We start from the raw sequence: 9,693 nt of genomic DNA, 5'->3' as shown, positions 1-9,693 counted from the left end.
TCTGTTAGAACTAGAGGCTGTCCAGTCTTCTGTTAGAACATAGAACTAGAGGCTGCCCAGTCTTCTGTTAGAACTAGAGGCTGTCCAGTCTTCTGTTAGAACACATAACTAGAGGCTGCCCAGTCTTCTATTAGAACTAGAGGCTGTCCAGTCTTCTATTAGAACTAGAGTCTGTCCAGTCTTCTATTAGAACTAGAGTCTGTCCAGTCTTCTATTAGAACTAGAGTCTGTCCAGTCTTCTATTAGAACTAGAGTCTGTCCAGTCTTCTGTTAGAACACATAACTAGAGGCTGTCCAGTCTTCTGTTAGAACTAGAGTCTGTCCAGTCTTCTATTAGAACTAGAGACGGTCCAGTCTTCTATTAGAACTAGAGGCTGTCCAGTCTTCTGTTAGAACACATAACTAGAGGCTGCCCAGTCTTCTATTAGAACTAGAGACGGTCCAGTCTTCTATTAGAACTAGAGGCTGTCCAGTCTTCTGTTAGAACACATAACTAGAGGCTGCCCAGTCTTCTATTAGAACTAGAGTCTGTCCAGTCTTCTATTAGAACTAGAGGCTGTCCAGTCTTCTATTAGAACTAGAGTCTGTCCAGTCTTCTGTTAGAACATAGAACTAGAGTCTGTCCAGTCTTCAGTTAGAACACATATCTAGAGGCTGTCCAGTCTTCTGTTAGAACATAAAACTAGAGGCTGCCCAGTCTTCTGTTAGAACATATATCTAGAGGCTGCCCAGTCTTCTGTTAGAACACATATCTAGAGGCTGTCCAGTCTTCTGTTAGAACATATAACTAAAGGCTGTCCAGTCATCTATTAGAACTAGAGGCTGTCCAGTCTTCTGTTAGAACTAGAGGCTGTCCAGTCTTCTGTTAGAACACATAACTAGAGGCTGCCCAGTCTTCTATTAGAACTAGAGGCTGTCCAGTCTTATATTAGAACTAGAGGATGTCCAGTCTTCTATCAGAACTAGAGGCTGTCCAGTCTTCTGTTAGAACATAGAACTAGAGGCTGTCCAGTCTTCTGTTAGAACACATAACTAGAGGCTGTCCAGGCTTCTATTAGAACTAGAGGCTGCCCAGTCTTCTATTAGAACTAGAGTCTGTCCAGTCTTCTATTAGAACTAGAGGCTGTCCAGTCTTCTATTAGAACTAGAGTCTGTCCAGTCTTCTATTAGAACTAGAGGCTGTCCAGTCTTCTAATAGAACTAGAGTCTGTCCAGTCTTCTATTAGAACTAGAGTCTGTCCATTCTTCTATTAGAAAACAGAACTAGAGGCTGTCCGTTATTCCATTAGAAATAGAGGACGTCCAGACTTCTATTAGAACTAGAGTCTGTCCAGTCTTCTAATAGAACTATAGTCTGTCCAGGCTTCTATTAGAAAACAGAACTAGAGGATGTCCAGTCTTCTGTTAGAACCGCAGATCAATAGAGGCTGTCCAGTCTTCTGTTAGAACTAGAGACTTTTCAGTATTCTATTAGAACTAGAGTCTGTCCAGGCTACTGTTAGAACACAGAACTAGAGGCTGTCCAGTCTTCTGTTAGAACTAGAGACTTTTCAGTCTTCTATTAGAACTAGAGTCTGTCCAGGCTACTGTTAGAACACAGAACTAGAGGCTGTCCAGTCTTCTGTTAGAACTAGAGGCTGTCCAGTCTTCTGTTAGAACCAGTGGTGGGCCGTCAGGGCCAGCAAGGCCTTCTCTGCTGGCCTAAACATCAACAGAATATATATATTTTTTTAAAGATATTTTCCCACAAATATGTATTAAATGATTCCCCAGAGTAAGAGTTATACTCTTCATTTCATAGCTTTCCTCTTGGTTGCACTGCTTCCAGCCCCAGGTTGAGATTTGGAGGGCTGGTCTTTATGTTAGATCTTTTATCCAATCATATTCAGCCATCATGTGTTGCCAGGGGTCTAAAATCTGCCCTCAGGCCTTCAGAATCAACAGTGCGGGCGCTTGTAGCTTAAAGTGAATGGAAATTAAAATTTAGTGTCAACCAATCAGAGTTGGCTATTGTACGCCTGCTGGCTGGCTCCAGTGTTACACAGCTAGCAGGCGTAGTGCGTGCACGTCTTTTGATTGGATTACCAATATTGAGAGGCAGGTCCTATATGGGCAGGTCTATGCAGAATCTCAGAACTAGGAAACTGAATTTGATAAACAAATTAATTTGCGTACTACTAAGCTGTTTTTTCAACCCACAATGGCGGAAGGAGGAGAAGATATCGATTTGGTCGAGGATATAATTATAACGCCATTCTCAAGACAAACTTTTCAAGAAAAGTTAGACGTTGTCAGGAGAGGTCGACGCCGACGCTACAAAGCCTGTCACAGGCGGGAAAGGGGTTCGTTCGCCACTTTCAAAGTTCCAACTACGAGCGCTATCAATGGCTCACAGGCTCCGAGAAGCACTGTAAACTGTACTGCTGGGAATGCCTATTATTTGCAAGTGATCGATTTGGTGTTTGGAGCCACACTGGCTTTGCAAACTTGAGTTGTCTAACCAAGGCAACAACGAGACACCAAAGTACGGCTGGGCACTTACAAGCAATGGTGCTTTTGAAAACTTTTGGGGACACCCGAGTGGATCTACCGCTCAACGAACAAGCGCGCAGGGCAACGAAGCTGCACAATGAAAAGGTATTGTACTCTTCCCGTGCAATTCTCTGAATAAAAATGTCAATTTAGAGGTGACGCAACGCCTGGTTATACTGCGTTTCTGTCTAAATGTATAGTGTCTAGAGCCATGGCACCATAATGATGGTAATAAGAGGTGGATTAATTCGGGTGGGACTGTGTAGGACTTCACTGAAGGCCCAGGCCCCAGGCCCACGGCACGCTACTGATTAGAACTAGAGGCTGTCCAGTCTTCTATTAGAACGAGAGACGGTCCAGTTTTCTATTAGAACTAGAGGCTGTCCAGTCTACTGTTAGAACACAGAACTAGAGTCTGTCCCGTCTTCTGTTAGAACACAGAACTAGATGCTATCCAGTCTTCCATTAGAACTAGAGGCTGTCCAGACTTCTGTTAGAACTAGAGGCTGTCCAGCCTTCCTTTAGAGCTAGAGGCTGTCCATTCTTCTGTTAGAACACAGAACTAGAGGCTGTCCAGTCTACTGTTAGAACACAGAACTAGAGGCTGTCCAGTCTTCTATTAGAACACAGAACTAGAGGATGTCCAGTCTTCTATTAGAAGACAGATCTAGAGGCTGTCCAGTCAATGAAGAGGAGGTAACAAGGGACAGATAACTACAACACCACAAACCACTGGAGGAAGAGGAGGAGGATGAAGAGGAGGAGGAGAGGAGGAAGAGAGGATGATAATAAAGGTTTGGAGGAGTGGGAGAAGAGGAGGAGGATTATTAGAGGAGGAGGAGGATGATGATGATGAGAGGAGGAGGAGGAGGAGGGGGCAGGGGGGAAGAGGAGGATGAGAGGAGGAGAGAGAGAGGAAAAAGAAAGAAAGAAAGAAAGAAAGAAAGAAAGAAAGAAAGAAAGAAAGAAAGAAAGAAAGAAAGAAAGAAAGAAAGAGAGAGAGAGATGGTCTTCGACACAATAATGGGAGGGGTGAGAGCTGTGCACAAGTAATGAAGGAGGAGGTGTTTGACCGTTGCATTACGAGAGGGGAGGGGTCTGTTTACGTGTGTGTGTGTGTGTGTGTGTGTGTGTGTGTGTGTGTGTGTGTGTGTGTGTGTGTGTGTGTGTGTGTGTGTGCGTGCGTGCGTGTGTGTGTGTGTATGTGTGTGTATATGTGTGTGTATATGTGTGTGTGTGTGTCAGCTGGTCATCTCATTGGTCCAGTGGAGTTGAATCAGGAGCAGCAACGTTCATCACTGGAACTGAGGAGGTTTCTATCTCTCTATTCCTCTACTATATCCCTCGCTCCTTATCTCTGTGTCTCCCTCCTTATCTCTATCCCTCGCTCCTTATCTCTGTGTCTGCCTCCTTATCTCTATCTCTCGCTCCTTTTCACTGGGTCTCCCTCCTTATCTGCGTCTCCCTCCTTCAGATTTCTCTCCTTCTCCGAAGCATCGGCAGCCCACCGGTTCAAATCCACAGGTAAGAGCATTTCCTCTCTCAATAGCAGCTTGACATGATGGACTTTACTTGAATCTGTTTCCCCTGTAACATGATGGACTTTACATTAATCTGTTTCCCCTGTAATGATGGACTTTACATTAATCTGTTTCCCCTGTAACATGATGGACTTTTCATTCATCTGTTTCCCCTGTAACATGATGGACTTTACATTAATCTGTTTCCCCTGTAACATGATGGACTTTACATTAATCTGTTTCCCCTGTAACATGATGGACTTTACATTAATCTGTTTCCCCTGTAACATGATGGACTTTACATTCATCTGTTTCCCCTGTAACATGATGGACTTTACATTCATCTGTTTCCCCTGTAACATGCTGGACTTTACATGCATCTGTTTCCCCTGTAACATGATGGACTTTACATTCATCTGTTTCCCCTGTAACATGATGGACTTTACATTCATCTGTTTCCCCTGTAACATGATGGACTTTACATTAATCTGTTTCCCCTGTAACATGATGGACTTTACATTACTCTGTTTCCCCTGTAACTTGATGGACTTTACATTAATATGTTTCCCCTGTAACATGATTGACTTTACATTAATCTGTTTCCCCTGTAACATGATGGACCTTTACATTCATCTGTTTCCCCTGTAACATGATGGACTTTACATTAATCTGTTTCCCCTGTAACTTGATGGACTTTACATTAATCTGTTTCCCCTGTAACATGATGGACTTTACATTCATCTGTTTCCCCTGTAACATGATGGACTTTACATTCATCTGTTTCCCCTGTAACATGATGGACTTTACATTCATCTGTTTCCCCTGTAACATGATGGACTTTACACTAATCTGTTTCCCCTGTAACATGATGGACTTTACATTAATCGGTTTCCCCTGTAACTTGATGGACTTTACATTCATCTGTTTCCCCTGTAACATGATGGACTTTACATTCATCTGTTTCCCCTGTAACATAATGGACTTTACATTCATCTATTTCCCCTGTAACATGATGGACTTTACATTCATCTGTTTCCCCTGTAATGATGGACTTTACATTCATCTGTTTCCCCTGTAATGATGGACTTTACATTAATCTGTTTCCCCTGTAACATGATGGACTTTACATTCATCTGTTTCCCCTGTAACATTATTCTTCAGTGAATGTTTATCTTTTGGACTAGCTGTTGCTTTATTTGAGCTTTAAGCAGAATCAGCTTTAGCAATAACATCACAACATCATTACATCATTACATTATAACATTATTACATTATTTCATCACAACATTATTACAGTATTACATCACAACATCATGACATTATTACATCATAACATCATTACATCACAACATCATAACATTATAACATTATTACATCATAACAATTTTACTTCATAACATTATTACCTCATAACATTATTACATCATAACATTATTACATCATAACATTATTACAGTATTACATCATAACATCATTACATTATTACATCACAACATCATGACATTATTACATCATAACATCATTACATCATAACATCATAACATTATAACATTATTACATCATAACAATTTTACTTCATAACATTATTACCTCATAACATTATTACATCATAACATTATTACATCATAACATAATTACAGTATTACATCATAACATCATTACATTATTACATCATAACATTATTACATTATTACATCATAACAGCATAACATTATTACATCATAACAATTTTACATTATTACATCATAACATTATTGCATTATTACATCATAACATTATTACATTATTACATCATGACATTATTACATTATTACATTATAACATTATTACATCATAACATTATTACATCATAACAGCATAACATTATTACATCATAACATTATTACATTATTACATTATTACATCATAACAGCATAACATTATTACATCATAACATTATTACATCATAACATTATTACATCATAACATCATTACATCATAACATTATTACATCATTACATCATTAAACCAATGTTTTTTTTACCTTTATTTAACTAGGCAAGTCAGTTAAGAACAAATTCTTATTTTCAATGACGGCCTAGGAACAGTGGGTTAACTGCCTTGTTCAGGGACAGATTTTTACCTTGTCTCCTCGGGGGATTCGATTCAGCAACCTTTCGGTTACTGGCCCAACGCTCAAACCACTAGGCACTATAGCGCCCCGCCCCTACCCTGCCACACATCATAACATTATTACACCATAACGTCATAAAATAATTACATCATAACATTATAACATTATTACATCATAACATTATTACAGCATAACATCAAAACATTATGACATTATTACATCATAACATTATGACATTATTACATCATAACATTATTACAGCATAACATTATTACATCATAACATCATAACATTATTACATCATAACATTAGTAAATCATAACATCAAAACATTATGACACTATTACATCATAACATTATGACAGTATTACATCATAACATCATAACATTATAACATTATTACATCATAACATTAGTAAATCATAACATCAAAACATTATGACATTATTATATCATAACATTATGACATTATTACATCATAACATTAGTAAATCATAACATCATAACATTATAACATTATTACATCATAACATTATGACATTATTACATCATAACATTAGTAAATCATAACATCATAAAATTATAACATTATTACATCATAACATTAGTAAATCATAACATCGTAACATTATAACATTATTATATCATAACATTATGACATTATTACATCATAACATTAGTAAATCATAACATCGTAACATTATAACATTATTACATCATAACATTAGTAAATCATAACATTGTAACATTATAACATTATTACATCATAACATTATGACATTATTACATCATAACATTAGTAAATCATAACATCGTAACATTATAACATTATTACATCATAACATTAGTAAATCATAACATTATGACATTATTACATCATAACATTATGACATTATTACATCATAACATCATAACATTATTACATCATAACATTATGACATTATTACATCATAACGTCATAAAATAGTTACCTAATAACATAATAACATTATTACATCATAACATTATTACATTATTACATTATTACATCATAACATTATTACATCATAACATTATTACATCATAACATCATAAAATAATTAGATAATAACATTATTACATCATAACATCATTACAACGTAACATTATTTCATCATATCATTATTACATCATAACATCATTAAATAATTAGATAAAACATTAGTACATTATGACATTATAACATTATCACATCATTACATTATAACATCACAACATCATAACATTAGACATGATCTCATTATCATATTATTACATTATTACATTATGACATTATTACATTACTACATTATAACATTATTACATTATAACATCCTCACATTTTGACATTATTATATTATTACATGTTATGATGTTGTACATGAAAAAATCATGAAATAATTAGATAATAACATTATAACATTTTGACATTATAACATTATGACATTATAACATCATCACATTTTGACATTATTACATTATAACATCATAAAGTTCTGTACGTCCAGTGAGAGAGGTTTGTTTTGAACAGCATGATGGTTGTCTACAGTACGTCCAGTGAGAGAGGTTTGTTTTGAACAGCATGATGGTTGTCTACAGTACGTCCAGTGAGAGAGGTTTGTTTTGAACAGCATGACGGTTGTCTACAGTACGTCCAGTGAGAGAGGTTTGTTTTGAACAGCATGATGGTTGTCTACAGTACGTCCAGTGAGAGAGGTTTGTTTTGAACAGCATGATGGTTGTCTACAGTACGTCCAGTGAGAGAGGTTTGTTTTGAACAGCATGATGGTTGTCTACAGTACGTCCAGTGAGAGAGGTTTGTTTTGAACAGCATGACGGTTGTCTACAGTACGTCCAGTGAGAGAGGTTTGTTTTGAACAGCATGATGGTTGTCTACAGTACGTCCAGTGAGAGAGGTTTGTTTTGAACAGCATGACGGTTGTCTACAGTGAGTTCATGAGATCAAGGTGCAGTCAGTGTCTGTCTGTCTGTCTGTCTGTCTGTCTGTCTGTCTGTCTGTCTGTCTGTCTGTCTGTGTGTCTGTGTGTGTCTGTATCTAAACTCAGCAAAAAAAGAAATGTCCCTTTTTCAGGACCCTGTCTGTCAAAGATCATTCGTAAAAATCTAAAGAACTTCAGAGATCTTCATTGTAAATGGTTTAAACACCGTTTCCCATGCTTGTTCAATGAACCATAAACAATTAATGAACATGCACCTGTGGAACGGTCGTTAAGACACTAACAGCTTACAGACGATAGGCAAATAAGGTCACAGTTATGAAAACTTAGGACACTAAAGAGGCCTTTCTACTGACTCTGAAAACCACCAAAAGAAAGATGCCCAGGGTCCCTGCTTATCTGTGTGAACGTACCTTAGACATGCTGCAAGGAGGCATGAGGACTGCAGATGTGGCCAGGGCAATAAATTGTAATGTCTGTACTGTGAGACGCCTAAGACAGCGCTACAGGGAGACAGGATAGACAGCTGATCATCCTCACAGTGGCTGTGTGTGTGTGTGTGTGTGTGTGTGTGGTGTGTGTGTGTGTGTGTGTGTGTGTGGATGTGACAACCCAGCACTCATATGAGAACTGTTAAACATACAGTACATTTGATGACATGACCCTTTCCTATCGGGGATATACATACGGTAGTGGACATATTCTGGGTAGCTCTAATGTGGGTGTATGTACATAGAGCATGTTATGTTGAACCAATGAACTTAAAGCAGCTATCTAGTACCCCAGAAACCCACAGAGAATATGACTCACATCCTGCCCAACTACAGTCCTGCTTTCTTTAATGAACTTCTAGAATGAAGGATTTAAACTACAGAGAGAGAGAGAGCGAGAGAGAGAGAGAGCGAGAGAGAGAGAGAGAGAGAGAGAGGTGAAGAGACCAGGGAGAACTAGGGAAAGGGAGAGATAGATAGATGGAGAGGCCAGGGAGAACTAGGGAGAGAGAGAGAGAGCGAGAGAGAGAGAGAGAGAGAGAGAGAGAGAGAGAGAGAGAGAGAGAGGTGAAGAGATCGGGGGAAAGGGAGAGAGAGAGATGTGCAGGTATCCCTGTACATTGTTAATATGGTACTGAACTAACCCTGTATATCATATGATTACTTACTTACGTATTGTGTTCTTCCTATTTATTTTTATTTCTCATGTGTTTTTTTCTAGTATTACATTGTTATTGATTTTTGCATTGTTAGGTTTTGAGTTTGCAAGAAAGTAATTTCACTGCATGTGAATATTCAAACCTGAAACTTGATGTGTAGAGAACCCTCAAACCCCACTAGACAACAGCTCTGTACTAGGGATATCTCTGCTGAAGCACTTTAATTATTAATAATAGCTCTCTGTTGTAACATAGACAGGATATGACAGAGCACTTTCACCAGCCAGAAGTGTGTTCTGTAGTTGTGACAAATCACTTGGACGAATTTACTGTCAACAGAAATAAGCAGAAAGGGGCTCCCCATGCCAACATTTCCATTAGCCATGACACTGCGAGGCAAAAGTCAAACATATAACCCTTAAA

General features: G+C 38.0%; 1 protein-coding gene across 2 annotated transcripts in view; it reads left to right on the top strand.

Annotated features, from left to right (window-relative positions):
* Window positions 1-3,686: 3,686 nt before the first annotated feature.
* The window catches only part of LOC110535159 (type-1 angiotensin II receptor), a 50,846-nt gene continuing 44,839 nt past the window's right edge, over window positions 3,687-9,693 (top strand). The window contains exons 1-2 of one of the 2 annotated variants that reach the window (XM_090189086.1): window positions 3,687-3,844; window positions 4,007-4,056. The gene's annotated coding sequence lies outside the window, so the exon portion shown is untranslated. Of the gene's footprint in view, window positions 4,057-9,693 lie in introns of both variants that reach the window. The other variant, XM_036934653.2, reaches the window with a different exon arrangement.

This window comes from Oncorhynchus mykiss, chromosome 11, assembly GCF_057628025.1.
Source record: "Oncorhynchus mykiss isolate SJ-2025 chromosome 11, ASM5762802v1, whole genome shotgun sequence".
NCBI classification, from domain to species: domain Eukaryota; kingdom Metazoa; phylum Chordata; class Actinopteri; order Salmoniformes; family Salmonidae; genus Oncorhynchus; species Oncorhynchus mykiss.
This window is presented reverse-complemented; position numbering and strand designations above follow the sequence as displayed.